This window comes from Rattus norvegicus, chromosome 14 (genome assembly GCF_036323735.1).
Source record: "Rattus norvegicus strain BN/NHsdMcwi chromosome 14, GRCr8, whole genome shotgun sequence".
In the NCBI taxonomy this organism is placed as follows: Eukaryota; Metazoa; Chordata; class Mammalia; order Rodentia; family Muridae; genus Rattus; species Rattus norvegicus.
The window spans coordinates 4715925-4731711 of NC_086032.1; the positions used below are offsets into that span (position 1 = coordinate 4715925).

General features: G+C 47.1%; 1 protein-coding gene across 2 annotated transcripts in view; it reads right to left on the bottom strand.

Annotated features, from left to right (window-relative positions):
* The window catches only part of Lrrc8b (leucine rich repeat containing 8 VRAC subunit B), a 66376-nt gene extending 60652 nt beyond the window's left edge, over nucleotides 1-5724 (bottom strand). The window contains exon 1 of one of the 2 annotated variants that reach the window (NM_001107204.3): nucleotides 5052-5152. The gene's annotated coding sequence lies outside the window, so the exon portion shown is untranslated. Of the gene's footprint in view, nucleotides 1-5051; nucleotides 5153-5423 lie in introns of those variants that run through there. The other variant, XM_063273044.1, reaches the window with a different exon arrangement.
* Between the last annotated feature and the right edge of the window lie 10063 nt (nucleotides 5725-15787).

A 15787-nucleotide genomic window follows, 5' to 3' on the forward strand; every position in this document is an offset into this window, starting at 1 on the left:
ACAGAGTGCTGGGATTAAAGGCACGTGGTACCTCACCCAGCAGACTTAACAATGTTTACACAACTTATGAGATTTAAAGTATATACTCGGTCCCCAGCTCCGAAAAAAAGAACAAAAAAAAAAAAAAATCCGTAAAGTATATACTAAACCACGACAAGCCGGGTATGGTGGCACAGTAGCACATGCCTTTTATCCCAGATCTTGGGAGGCAGAGGCAAGCCTATCTCCGTGACTTCAAGGCCAGCCTGGTTTATGTAGTGAGTTTCACACCAATCAGGTTACATAGTAAGATAATATCTTTAAAACTGTCTTTTTCTAAGATCCTCTTATCAAGAATTAGGAAGACAGGCAGGGTGACAGTGGTTAAGCCTTTGCTGCCCAACCCTGGTGACCTGAGTTAGATCCCCCTGACACAGTCACCTTGCCTCTGTTGCCTGCCCCAGCTCTCCTGCTACAGGACGGGAGGTGAAGACAAGAACACAGGCCTGGGAAGCAGCAGAAATAGCACGGGTCTGCCTCTCAACAATGTGGAAGGAGAGAACTGCTGTTTGGAAGCTGAAGTCTCTCTCTCTCTCTCTCCCTCTCTCTCTCTCTCTCTCTCTCTCTCTCTCTCTCACACACACACACTCACACACACATACACACACACTCACACACTCACACACACACAAATACACACTCACACACACATACACACACACTCACACACACATACACACATACACAAACACACACACACACACACACACACACACACACAGAGGTAGACGGGGTGTGTGGTAATTATGGTGTCCGTACTCAGGTCCTTGCTGTCCCCATTATTTCCTAAGCATGGACCCACCCTGCCCTCTGCCTGGGACTGACCATGGCTGGAAGCAGTGATGAGGGACCCTATGTTCTAGGCATTAAGATGTAGTAAGTATCTGAAGGGTCCCAGCAAAATTTCTCATGAGACTGCAAGCTGATGGCTTCCCCTCCTCTTCCCACCTTTCTACACACGGTAGAGCTACACATTACGTAAGGCTCACATTGTGTATGCTGGAGCCGACGGTCTGCTCAGAAAGCTATAGAACTGTACATGTTACTTCTGGCTCTACCGTCCGTATAACTTCAGGGGTGGGGGCAGGGATGAGACATGGTCTTACATAGCCCAGGCTGTCTCGAATTTGCAGCGATCCTCTTGGGCTCATGTTCCCAAATACAGGGGTTCCAGCATTGCCATCCTAACCGGGGCTGGCTTAACGGTTCCAGAGGTTTACTTCATTATCGTCACGGCAGGAAACATGGCAGCATACATACAAGCTGACATGGAGCTGTCGAGGTAACTAACAGTTCTCCACCAGGTTAGGCGGGCAGCAGGAAGTGAATGTGACACTAGACCTGGCTTGAGCATTTGAGACCTCAAGTCCATCCCCTAGTGACACACTTTCTCCAACACACTTTCTCCAACAAAACACCACCTACTCTAACAAGGCCACGCCTCCTGACTCCTGGTACCCGTGTGTGTGTGTGTGTGTGTGTGTGTGTGTGTGTGTGTGTTGTGTTTTCTTTCCAATCATGTGTGTGTGTGTGTATGTTGTGTTTTCTTTCCAATCATGTGTGTGTGTGTTGTGTTTTCTTTCCAATCATGTGTGTGTGTGTTGTGTTTTCTTTCCAATCATGTGTGTGTATTGTGTTCTCTTTCCAATCATGTGTGTGTATGTTGTGTTTTCTTTCTAACCATGTGTGTGTGTGTGTGTGTGTGTGTGCTGTGTTTTCTTTCCAACCACCACAAACTCTTCCACTTTGCTTTTTTAGACTCTTGAACGTGAGAAACAACCATGGCTTCATTTAGGTCATTGTTTTGCGATCTCTGACTAGGAGCTAATCTTAACTAACCGAGCAACTTATCCAAAGCGACAGCAAAGTTCAGGAGCAAGGTCCATGCTCTCGGGCAAAGGCTAAAGAATTCTGACAGGTAATTTGTAAGAGGTCTTGTGTGTTTCAAGACACTGCAAAAAAGACCCGAAGAGAGAAAATAAGGAGGGTTCAGACGTGCTCTTAACTCTGCACACCCAGAATAAAGGACAATGACTCCTAACACAGAGAATTCCGTCTCCACCAGAGAGAGAGACACGAAAGCAAGATCTCAGCTGAGTAACACTGTAAACAAGGAAAGCAGTGGAGCTGGGGCAGCTCCCGTGCCTTAGGACAGGCACAGTGGAGAAGCACTGCGGAAATGCAGAGCACACAGATAGCAAAGAGCACAGAGTGGCCAGGAGTCAAAGAAGCAATAGATGCAGTTCAAATTCAGAGTCTGGAAAGGGACAAGGGGAGTCACGTGACCCTTATCAAAGGCAGCGAGAAGGTCAGCAAGCAAAGAGAAAAGGTCAAGGTTGAAGCCGGGCACCCATTTTAGCCCCTTTACTCTTTCACAACAGCACTGAAGGAGGCCATTTAAATAAATGGTGTTGCAACTGGGTGGAAGTCTAAGGAAAGTGAAATCACAAGGAGAGGGAGTTTACTATATCTTGTTACTCAATGTCTAAATGAATAGTAATGACAGGAGTCTGGAGAGGGCAGCGGAGTGAGGCAGGTTGCACTGATGATCCAGAAGGAGAAAAACAGGTTATTATGTCTGCTAAAGGAATTGTTTTTGCAGAGAGAACCAAATCAATGAAGGTGTGAGGATCAGGGAGATGGCTCGGCAGGGAGAACAGGAGTTCCAGCCCTGGAACTCACACACAGGTAGAAGAGATGCCACAAAGTTCCCTTCTGGCCTCTGTATGTGTGCTGTATCAAGCCAGAGCCTGCAGGCACATGCTACACACGAACAGTAATAATACAATTTTTCAAAAAGAAAATACAATTGAACAGGTGGAAAGTAGGCAACAGCAAGAAGGCAGCAACATGGATCCGGGGTAGCTCACGACTGTATTAGGGAAATCCCTGTATTAGGGAAGCGCTGGCTTATGTGGTTCCTGCCTGCTGGTATACCCGTGCTCCGGGACTCAGGGGGAGAGAGGGGCTTGTTATAAAGGACAGGCCAAGCAACCATCCACCAATGTTGAGAAACCATCGAAACCAGAACACATTCACTCCTGATAACACCCAAGGGCACAGAAGAACGCTGGGGGGCAGAAGTAAAAAGAAAATGGAAACTCCACTTGCGAGACCCTAAACAAAAGATCAGACACTGGAGATATATATAATATATATATATATATATATTATATATATATATATATTTGCACAGGAAGTTAAAAATGAACGCGAACATGAAAAATTTACAAGGTGAAAATGTTTGAAGAATGACTCTTAAGTTTTAAAACCTTTCCTCCTTTCAAACTCAGAAGAGAAACCAAAAAGACAAATGACAGGTCACTGAGGGGAAATGCCATCTGAAAACATTTCTGGTCACCTGGTGTCCTTTTCAAACATTACTATTTAGAGCTATGTCTTAATTCTGGTTGATGTTTTCATCCTGAGGATTCTGAAAATTATAACATCAGTGGGGACCGTGGTGGGGACAGGCCAAGTGGCCTGAAGACAGATCTCAACATGTTAAACACAGTCACTTACAGTGTGGACCCGTGTATTTGAGGTGCATGCTGTGACAACCTCCTGATCAGAGAACACACGAGTTTCAAAGAAGTCAACCCACTTCTAACTAGCAGACTACATTTCCCCCAACGGGGGAACTAGGCATGAGAAAGTCAGCATGACTCAAGGTGTGCTCATTGACAACTCGGCTTCTCCAAGCCCCATTTTTAGCTCAGAGCAGCACCAGACATGTTAGGGCTTAAGGTTTTAAATCACACAGGCCCCATTACCTGGGGGATTAACTGTAGTTTCTTATTCTTGTCAAGAGCAGACCTGATCACTAGGAAGGCTCGGGGCAACAGAAAGTGACTTTGGCGCCCACAGCTCAGAACACTGTGCCTTCTTAGGAAGTGGGAAGCATGTTGAGTGTACTGGCAACAATGTAGCATACACTTTCCCATACATACCTCAGCCCTACATTTAGGCAAAACCCACAGCTGTCCAGGAAAATCACACAGTTATTGTTACTATTATCATTGTCATACGCAACAGTAGTAACACTTTGGGGGATAATGAACCCCCAGCCTCACCTGTGCTAAGCCCCGCTAAGCCCCTCAGACCAACACTCTCAGTCTCTAATTTCTTAATATACACTGAACAAATTATCTAAACCGGTCTCACATTTACAATATTTTAAACATTCACTCTTATCTTTATATAGCAGGGTTTTTTTTTTTTTTCTGTTAAGTTTTCAGACAAGGGAGGATATATTCAAGAAGTCCACACCTCGGTATTAACTTTTAAATTTAAGTTTGTTCCCTGGGGTTGAGGGACCAAAGGGGTCCCGGTGGTAGTTTTTCTAACCACATATCAAAGTCTCCCACAAAGGTCACGTGACTACAGGCAACCTACGGACTTTGGGAAGTCAGTCGAGGACACAGATTACTGAGCCTCTTGTCTTCTGACCTGTCAGCACCTGCAGTCTAGGAGGAGGAACCGCCGAGCCTTTAAATGGAAACCAGTTGACCCCTTCCAGATCAAACAGTAAAATCGCAGCTGTAGGCCGATAAATAACCAAGAGCATAAAATGTCTGTCAACAGGAGGCGCCAGGGCAAGGGGCAAACGGCGACGACCTGATGTGGACCCCCTTGAGCGAGCTGCCCTCACCTGCGGGGAGACCCGGGTGGAGGGGGGGGGGTTCCCTGCAGTGTGTGTGGGAGGGTGTGGGGTGCGGGGACACACAGGTGCGCGCTCAACCACGGGAACAGCGAAGGCACCGCCCGGGTGCGGTCGCCCCCTCCTCTCGCCTCAGATGACCCCAGCATCCAGGAGAGGTGCGGGCAGGGGACCGCGCCCTCCCTTCCCCGGGAACGTGGGAGCCGTGCGGCCGCCGCTTAGCAGGTGACTGTGCCACCTGCCCGCAGCGGGAGACCCAGGTGAGGCGCCACCAGGTAACCGCACCTGCCCTGCCGCCCCCACCTGCTGCTGCGCGCCCCCTTCCCCCGCCGACCCCGCCGTCCCCGCCTACCTTTGCGCTGGAGCCCCCAGGGCCCGCGCTACCCGGCCTGCCGGGGTGAGCAGAGCGGCCAGCGCCCGCACTCCGCAGGCGGCTGCGGCTCAGCGGGAAGCCCCGGCGCTGCCCGGCTCGCCGCCCAGGAGCCGCTCCATTGTGACGCGGCGCGCGCGGCCGGCCAATGGGCGCGCGGCGGCGCGAACCGCTGACTAAGTTCGCGCGCGGAGGAGGAGCGGAGCGCGCGGGCTGCGCAGGCTGCGCCGGCTGCGCAGGCGGGAGCCGAGAACGCGCAGCGCCGCCTCCGAGCCACCCTTACCCGGATCGCTCCGCCACCCGGCCCCAGAGTCCACCCGGCCTTGGGACGGACCTCGGGGCCCCGTGACTCACCCTCCTGCTGCACACAAAGCGCAGCTGCCACCTCCCGGAGCCAGCGCCATGCGGCCGCCCGGATGCCCTCGCCCAGCCTGGCATCCGCGGTGCATGGCAGCCACACTCCTCGCCGGGAGCTGGGGCTGCATTCCAGAAACCCAGGAACCGGGGCTTAAGTCTGTTCCCCGGGCGCGCTACTCCAGCAGAGGACCCCGGCCTTCTCACGTGTGCACCCCTGAGAAACTTGTTATTGACACAACTTACTCCACCAGGAAGGGTGGGGTGCACCGCGCAGGGCCTGCCTTAGTGAAGTCCCTTTAACGTTCTTGAAGTCGCGTGACTGGAAAGGTTGCAGGGCCCACGGGGAGGTGGGGGGAGGGAGGTTTACCGTAGTGCCAAACTAAGCAACTTTGGGGCCTCCAAAATGCTATCTTTTTCTTTCCAGTGTTTTTATCTTCAGCGTGAGGTGACAAGGACTACACCTCCTAACAGTCTAGTATTTCATTGTGGATGGCCACCTAACCCGCCCGCTTTCTTCGGTTAGTGGCCTCGTATCTGAAGAGTAACAGTGTGCCTTACAAGTTAAGCAGATTTTTAATACAAATCCAGAACTTTGGGTGATTTAATAGTTCTATCATCCTCCTAGAATCTTTAACTCCCCCACATACTCCCTGTTCCTCTTTAAACTCAGCCTTTGCCCAGGTTTATTTCTAGCACAAGGATTCAATTCAGCAAGATTTGTATCTCTTCGTTGCTATGGTGTTCACATCCCTAGGTAACAAAACACCCCCAGAGGAGTAAATGAAGACAGCATTTGGATCACCTGATCAGTTGGGCACCCAATACCTCCACACACTGCTGAGGTGTGTAAGACTGCGCTGTGTCCAGTAGAAACCGGTCAGAACTCCAGCCCAAAACACCCTGGAAGTCACTGCTATGCCCGTCTTTGTCCAATTCATTCTGAGTAGCAGTTGCATTGAGTCTGGAAGTAAACATTGAAAATATTTTGAGGCCTGACAGCTCCACAGTTAAGAGCACAGAGTGTTCTTACAAAGGACTAGAGTTCTGTTGTGGTTCACAAGTGCCTACAACTCCAGCTCTAAGTGTTCTGACACCCTCTTCTGTCCTCCGAAGGCATCCACACACATGTGCACCTACATATATGGGCTCCCACACACATGCACTCCCCCACACGCGGCACACACACGCACATCTTTTTTTTTTTTTAAGTTCCTTCATTTGAACACACGGCAGATTGCCATTAAATTGTGTGTAAGACCCTGTGAACACATCTGTCACTCTAGACTTAAATGTGGCCCTCAAACTGCTTGCCACCTGGACCAAAGTTTTTTAAGTATCATTTTGAGGGAGAAAAAGTAAGCGCTGTAAGAGAATCAGGGCATTAGGTCAGAACATAAGCTGGACATCTCTGATTTCATGACCTTGACTGAATGTTTGAGAAAAGTTTCAGGGGGGAGGGGATGGGATGGGGAGTTGTGGATGGGAAACCGGGAAAGGGGTAACATTTGAAATGTAAATTAAAAGCACCCAATAAAAAAAGTTTTAAAAAGTGATGTTTTCTCTCCAAGACCATGAATACATAATGTTTTCTGTCACAGCAACATGGTAGCTTGTGCGAGTTGGGGAAGTTACTTAACCCTTCGTGTCCTCGCCTCTCCAGCCAGAGATTATAAACTCGGTGGTCAGTTTTAATTCCAGCCCGATGGGGACACATAATAAAATCGGCTTCTTTGGTAGTTCAACCTATCAGCAGGAAGCAACGGTGATCAAGTTCGTTCAAAATGTATGAAGTCTGGCACACGCCGCAGATATAGATGTTAAATGTGATTACTGTTAACACATTACTAATTTTCATCAGCAAAGTCACCTCCCGCAAAAGTAGTTCTTATTACGACAGTTAGAGGAGCCAGGCGGATGACTTCATACCATTCGGGGGAAACTCCTGAAGTGGAATGAAACAGAAAGGGCTTTGAGTGACATATTAAGCTCCATGCCATGGGGCTGCCTGTGACGAGATGAGTTTTCTCTGCTCTTAGAACTTTTTGTTCTATAAGAGACAGAATAGTGTCCAGCATTAATAGTTCTTTAATAGTTCATTAATAGTTCTATAAGAGACAGAATGGTGTCCAGCATTAATAGTTCTTTCTCCAGAGGTTGGAGGGATGGCTTGGTGGTTAGGAGCACATGACAACACCTGTAGGTTCAGGGAATCTGATGCCTCTGGCCTCCTCAAACAATGTGCGTGCACACACACACACACACACACACACACACACACACACACACACACACAAGTTAAAAGTAAATCTTAAAATAGTTCTTTTTCATTCCAGTAATTTTTCAATTTTTTTGCAATAATGAGAAATCCTTTTTTTAATTAAATATAGATTTGATAGAGGTGAAGACAGAATACCAAAACAACTATAGTAATGAAATTTCTTATGTATATAGACCCTCTCCTTGTAGAGAAGATATGGTGTTCAGATGGCACATTCTCTCTCTCTCTCTCTCTCTCTCTCTCTCTCTCTCTCTCTCTCTCTCTCTCTCCCTCTCTCTCTCTCCCTCTTTCCTCTTCTTCCTTCCTTTTGCAGACAGCTCTCACTGTGCAGCCCTGTATATACTATGGACACTAGGATGGCCTTGGTCCACCTTTGCCTCCAGAGCGCTGGGACCAAAAGCACACATAACCATGTCCAGCCAGCATATTGCCTCCTAAAATGGATGTGAGCTGCAGTGCACTCACGCTTGGCTGGAAGTGTGCAAGGCTATCTACGAACGTCCACGAGAGTAGAGCCACCTGTCTACCACAGTATCTCCTGTCATAGCCACACTTATCACTGTAGGTCTCAGGGTATCATTTGCTGTTCTCAGGTATTATTTGCCCCTGTAACTGATACCAGACGAGAAGTCATGTAGGAGAGGAAATGTTTATATTTTTTTCTCCTGGCAGCTCGAGGTGCAGGTGGAGGCAACTTACCAGGTTGTGATTGTGATGGCAGCAGTGTGCAGTCACCTATACCCAGGCAGAGGAAGAGAAAGGGGAATATGCAGTTATCCACTGGCTTTTTCCCTCTCCCATTGTACTCTGGGACCCGGGCACATGGACTGATAGAGCCCACTTTCAGGACTGTTCTCCTTCCCCCAAAAGTTGTGTCTCATCCAAATGTCCTCAAGGTGACTATGGAAAGAATATCATAGCAAGGAGTACTGAGCACAACCCTGAAACGGTCCTTCCACCTTATGGATTCTAATGTAAAATGGTCCTCTGAGGCTGCACCCTACTTTCATTTCTTGGCTCAGGGCCTTAAGTCTGTTTTCAGGTCATGGATGCTACCCCAGGAGGGGGAGTCTATCTGGTACCTCCCTATGCTGCTAAACGCTCAGCCTGAAGCAGCTCCAAGGTGGGTGGGAGAAGGGGTCATGCCTGAAGACAGACTTTTGATTCTCTCTGCAGGGCAGCATCTTCTGCCTCACTGTTGGTAGCTCTGTCATTGTGTCCTGTCAGACATGTGCCGCATCCGCCAGGCTAACTGCATAGGACTGAGCATGTTGCCACTGCTGAAGTGTTACTCTGACCTCCACGGGCTCTTGGTGACTGTAGTTAGAGAAAAGCTTTCCAGGAGCTTGGAACACATTCTGAGAATGGCCTTGAGGGTGGGCTGAGTGGGGAGAACTCCCAGCCAGGCAGGGGATCAGGTTACTGTACATGTGCTTGGAATAAGGTAACTTGACCTAGAAAGCCAGACTGCCATTATGTGAAGCTCACTGTGAGATTCTGTGTGAGTCCACTGCCTAGTGTAGTCCCAGTCTAAAATAGTCAGGGCCACAGAGTGTTCTTACCGCCCACTCTGCTATGCACCTCCATCTGCCTTAGCCAAACACCGTCTTCATCAGAGCAGTGCTTGAAGGCGACTCTCGTCAGAGTCCTCCCCGTGGAGTCCTCCCCAGGAGAAAACACAGTTCCCGCAGGAAGAAGGGAGACATCCTCAGCTGATCTGTCTTCTGGGAATTCGTCCAAATATTTCTTTGAAAGTTTCCCATGCATCCCATTTAAAGGAAAGATGCTGTCATCTGGGTCACATTGAGTCCATTCGAGCAGCCAGGCGGTTGTTGACTCTTGTCCATAAAAGGGAGGTGATTCCTGAGGAAATACGGCTGAGTAGAGCCAGGTGGAAGCCCAGGAGTAAAGGAGTGGCATCTCCCTCCCTTGTTGTCATGGAGTGTGCTGTCATGGACCCACTTGGATGGGTCCTCAGTAGTTGGGAGACAGTGGTTCCTGCTGGGAGCCCTACGAGGATTCATCCTTCCTCCCCCCAGCATTGTTGAAATCTAGGCAAAAGGTTTCCTGCTGCTGGGAAAGTGGCCTCACACTGAACCCTTCTATCTCAGCTGGACTTTGTAGACCCCATTTTCCCCACTCAGTAGCTGTGTTTTGTTTTTATGGCTCAATAAAAAAAAAAGTCTGCTATTTTTTTTTTCTTGGTGTGTGTGTGTGTGTGTGCGCGCGCGCGTTTGCCTTTTTTTTTTTTTTTTTTTGAGGCAGGATTTCTCTGTGTAGCCCCAACTGTCCTGGAACTCACTTTGCAGAGAAGGCTGGCCTCAAACTCAGAGATCCACCTTCTTTTGTCCCCTGAGTGCTGGGATTAAAGGCTTATGTCTTTACCATCTAGCCTATCAACTAATTTCACTACATGACAAGTACTTGCCTTCATTCTCAACAGTGGCAAGTCTTTAAAAGCAGGAACAATATGTCCTATTGTTTATTAAGGGCTTGGGAAAAAGTTTCAGAAAAGTGGTAGAGGAGCCCTAGGCAGAACATTTTGGAGCTGGAGGAGAAAGATGTGTGTTTCCAGAAAACATCATCATTCTCCCCTGGTGCTCTTTGGGTTGACAGACTCAGGACAAGCTACTGCTGACGCTGTAAGTGGGCCTTTCTCTTTCTTTTGTGTTTTATCTGTCCTGGGCATACTCCATATTTTAGACATTGTATCATTGTGTCAGACATTGTATCCAACAAAGTATCTTTGTAGCAGACATTGTATCATTTGGCCTACTAATTTACCAACAACAAACAGCTATTCTGAGCTTAGTGCCTTTGAAACCCACAGATTGTTTTGGGTCTTTTAGTCCATGTGATGGGGACTGCCTTTGCCCATCAGAAGCTTTTTCCTAGCATTGTTCCAGATAGTATTAGGTAGACCTGATAAACCAATGTCTTAGTTACGGTTTTATTGCTGTGAAGAGACATCATGTCCAAGGCATCGTGTTGAGGGACAACATTTAATTGAAGCTGACTTACAGTTTTAGAGGTTCAATCCATTATCATCATGGCAGGAAGGATGGCAGCATCCAGGCAGACATGGTTCTCTAGAAGAAGCTGAGAGTTCTACATCTTAATCCACAGGCAACTAGCAGGGGACTTTTTCTTGCAGGGGGTGGAGCTTGAGTACTAGCCAACCCCCACAGTCACACATTTCCTCCAACAAAGCCACACCCATTCCAATAAAGCCACACCTTCTAATAGTCACACTTGCCATGGGTCAAGCATATTCAAACCACCACAACTGATAAGCATTTCAACAAGCTAAACGTCTAGACACATCCACAGCTCCCTCCATTCTCCTGGGCCTTGGTTTCTTAATCCTGCATATTTAATTGCCTGCTTATCTTTACATTAATTTATTTCCATATGCTTTTTATGTCTACTTACTATGCCCACTGATTTTTTATGTCTGGAGAGTATGAGTGTAGGTCCTTGGGTCTAAAGAAGCTTGGAGTTACCCGGCATTGTAATGCACACACATAGTCCCAGCTGTGCCTTTGGGGCCAGCCTGGTCTATATAGTTAGACCATGTAAGAAACAAATAAAACATCAACTTTAAAAAAACTTGAAGTTTTCAGAACTTAAAAGTAGAGGCAAGTGTGTGAGAGTGGATGTAATGTAGAGTCCTCTCAGTGCTAGTTACAAGTGTTGGATCATTCAACAAAACTATGTCTCAGGAGCCACACTGAGGATATCCAGAAAAACGGATATGGATGAAGGTGATAAGGACAGTGTGGGAGAAATTGAGGTGACAGCTACAAATGATGGGCCACAGTGGATGGGATCTGCCCTGGCTTGGACCCTCTGATCCAGACTTCGAGACTATTGAGAAGAAGGTTAGAATAGCGTTTGGAACTTTGTTCAGAGAAAGCAATGAGTGGGCTAGGAAATAAATGGTTTGGGTTGTGAGTTCTGAGACACAGGGGCTGTCTTAGGGAGCTCTAGGCTTCTGGCCTGGTGACCTTGCTCCCCGGACCTTTCCTTAAAGGGAAGGAAAGCCTTAGGGTCTTGGTTCTGGGGCTGATGGGACTTACTTTGTCACAGCCCCTCCAACCTTAAGAAGCTGTAGGTTGATGTTATTTTGCAGGCGAAGGCAGGTACAGGATAGAACGAGACCTGTCATTCGACGAGAAGGAAGGATGGGCGAGAGAAGAGTTTTAGAGAGGAGAGGAGACCCGAGCAAGGAGGGAGCAGCCAGGAGAAGCAACACAGAGAAGCAACATGCACGCAAACGTGAAGATCCTCATCGTGTATCCTTACATAGTACAGGTTGCTGCGAATATTCTAAGGGATGTGTGTGTACAGGACTTTGTGTGTCTAGATGAGCAAACTGTCTCTTATCTAGGCCGGTGGTTTATATGCTTGTCAACTGGTTGTAAGTTAATTGTGTGGATGTATTGTACATTGAGCTCTTAACATACAAATCTGGTTGCTGGGTTTCAGTCTGTTGAGTTATATCTTTACTAGATTGTAGGGAGTTTGAGCAGAGTCTGTAACAGGAAGCCATGCTAACTAGGATAGAATGCTTGGGGCTAACATGGCGTGGGGACACCCAAGCACGGCCCCCAGAATGGGATGTGTAATGTTGTAACAACGCTCTGAGGGGACAGCGTGTGAAAGTGGCTGAGAGGGAACACCAAGAGCACACAGATCCATGCCGAGTAGAAAATTGTGGGAACCAGGATGAGCGCCTTTTGTAATTATACCACAACAAGGAGCCACGTGAGCTGTGAGACCAGGGTTCCCAGCACAGTGCTCCTTAGATGAGGGGATTGTGAAGATGGGTGATGAGGGTGGCTGTAAGTCGGGTAGAAGCCAGACTGCTGGACAGTAGGCAGGTACATTTGTGGATAGGAACAGAACCCCACACCAAGGGGTGATGGGATGGGGGGGGAGCACGGGCTAGATCAGAAAGAGTGAGTTAGACATAGTTAGGAGAGAGAGTTGAAGTGTAAGCAGATGTAGCTGAGGGACCTTTGTAACTTCCCTGCCCCAGCCTCCCACCCTGCAACTCTTACCCTGCCCGACACTTGCACCCTCCTGGGAGTGCTCCCATCTTGAGCATGGAGTGCTCCCATTTTGAGCATGCTCAAATATTTGGAGGCCTTGACTAAGGGTGAAGTTAGGAAAGCTGGGCTGTTTTTAGCCCAGGGATGATGCTTGAGACCTTTAATGATGTAAAGCCTTCTTGTTTAATCCACGACTGCATCTAGCAATCAGCCTTCTGAGAGTGGTTCAGCAAGAGAGCGGTTCCCTTCCCTTAGCGTCTGGGACTTTGGATAGACAGATGGTGATAGTGCTCTGCTATTGTAAGCCTGAGATAAGCTGAGAGAGAGAGAGAGAGAGAGAGAGAGAGAGAGAGAGAGAGAGAGAGAGAGAGAACCATTTTTGTTTTGTTTTGTTTTTGGTTTTTGGTTTGTGTGTGTGTGTGTTTTTTTTTAAGACAGGTTTTGATAGCTGTCAGAGGTCTCAGTGTAGGTGGAGAAGTTACAAGCAACTTGATTACAAAGCAAAATGAGGGATGATCATGGGGGGAGATGAAAACAGATACATGGGAGCTAGAAATTTCACAATTCTATATTTATTGTTGGGTGAAGTTGATTATGAGATGCAAAGGTCTCACATTTAATTTACTTATCCATGAAATAAGCAGACACAACAGTTTGTTCTTCGGGTTAAGGGAGGACAAAAAACAAAACAAAATGAAACAAACAAATAAAAAAAAAAAAAAACCAAAAACCCCACCCTGACAAGATACAACGACAAACAAGTAATTTCTGTTCTAAAATACCATATAGCGCACCCAAACCACTCAAATAGGAGGGTCGCCACCTCTCTCTGGTTTGCGTATCTAGAAGTGAAAGGATCTATTAACACTCTCCAGCTGAGGTATTTAAACCTCCTGCAGCCCAGGGAATGATGTGAGGTGGGCAGATGAGCGCTTCTTAACTGCGGATCCCTGATGTCCTCTGGAGGAATGCTGGGTGATGTGTTTTAGGAGACTGAAAGCCACAGCACTCTCACGAGCACGCGTGTCTCGAAATTAGTGTTGTGTTCCCAGGAGATAATGAATGAATGAATGAATGGGTGAATGGGTGAATGAATGAATGAAATGAGATTTGAGACTGGGGACCCACATCTGTCTTGTATATTCTGGGGTTATTCTGGTACTTCAGCTTCCAGTTCTGCCCCCATGAGTTTCCCACAGTTTAACTTGTGAGAATTAATCAAGAGTGCACATACATAAAAGATTAGGATCTGCAGACTGGAGGGATGGTTCAGTGGTTAGAGCACTTCACCCAGAGGACTCACGTTCAGCTTCCAGCAGCCACGCCGAGTGGTTCACAGCCACCCATACCCAACTTCAGTTCCCAGAACCTGACAGAGACACATAAAACAACAACAACAGCAGCAGCAACAACAGCAACAACAACAGCAGCAACAACAGCAGCAGCAGCAGCAGCAGCAACAACAAAATAAACCTTAAAAACAAAGACTAAGGTTCTTACTGATAGTAAGGAAGAGACATTTGCTGTATGTGAGCTGAAATTGTACTTACTACAGCATTACTGTATATGGAATGACCCTGTGATCTTATCTCTTTTCAACCTGGCTGTCCCGTCATGTGACTTTGAAGCACCATATTATCTTCAGCTTTCTTTATTGATGTGGGGATTTAGAATCCCAAACTGTAGGCTTAGGTGCAATTGAACACTTTGGCTCCAGAGCGAAGTTGCTAGTCTGGGCTTTGCCTAATGAGTTCTTTGGCTCTTGTCAAGTTTCTAAATGTCTCGTGTCTTAAGTTTACCTCTTAAAGAATAAGTTTAGTGACAACTGTCATTGCGTTCTTGACTAAGTCTGGTCTTATACAATTAGAGGGTGTAGCTGGGTATCTCCAGATTTCCCCCTTGATCCCACTGCTATCAAACAAGGAGGGCCTGTTCTTCATATACTTGAGGCTGAAGACAGAGGAGAGCAATCAGGAGACAAGGTAAGGACCTTTGTTAGACTATACACTCCTTGAGTGTTTCCTTGTCCCCTAATGTTGTATCTGGGAGCAGTGGGTGGCCAGTAAATTGTTAAAGAAAGTAGCGAAAAGGCCAATTTACCAGTTTTGTGGTACCCGGCCTCAACTGCTGTCTTAACCTTTGTTAGCTTTGAAGTGCGCAACACAGAATATGTGTAAGGTTCTAGCGCTCTCTGGTGGAGAGAGTTATACTGCAGGAGTCCTCGGGTTTGCTTTTCCGACTGTAGATTCTGACCTGTGTTCTGTATTTTAGGAGCAAGTTATGTCGAATAGACACATTGCACTATGTTGCCAGTGTGGATGTGGTTCCTTGTCACGAGATAAAGTGGCTTATATGCCAGAGGTCATTGATTTGTCTCATACTACTGTCCTTCGTCAAAATGTTAGCTTCTGACAATTCGTACAGTGGGTTCCTTCCTTAATCTTTGTAAATAAATACGGGGGGTGGGGCAGTACTTAGATGTGAGCGGCAAGGCTGAAAAGACTAGGAAATAAGACTAGGAAATACTTATCTTAAAAATAAGACAGTAGGAAACACTGCAGACGCTGTACTGAGGAGTTGGATCTGGAATGTAAAAGGGCGGGGAAGGGAGATGTTTCAGCCGGAAAAGAGGTGCTTGCTGTCAAGTCTGACAACCTGAATCCAATCTCTGAAACCTAAAAGAAAACCAACTGGGCTGGAGAGATGGCTCAGCGGTTAAAAGCACTGACTGCTCTTCCAGAGGTCCTGAGTTCAAATCCCAGCAACCACATGGTGGCTCACAACCATCTGTAATGAGGTCTGATGCCCTCTTCTGGTGTGTCTGAAGACAGCAACAGTGTACTCATATATACTAAATAAATAAATCTTTAAAAAAAAAAAAAAGAAAACCAACTAATGAAAGCTGTACTCTGACCTCCCCTTGAACACACACACACACACACACACACTTTAAAAAATCCAAGTGGTGTGGCATTTGTATGTCACAGAAGCATTGGAAGGTGTGACATAACTATTCAAAAACAAAAGTT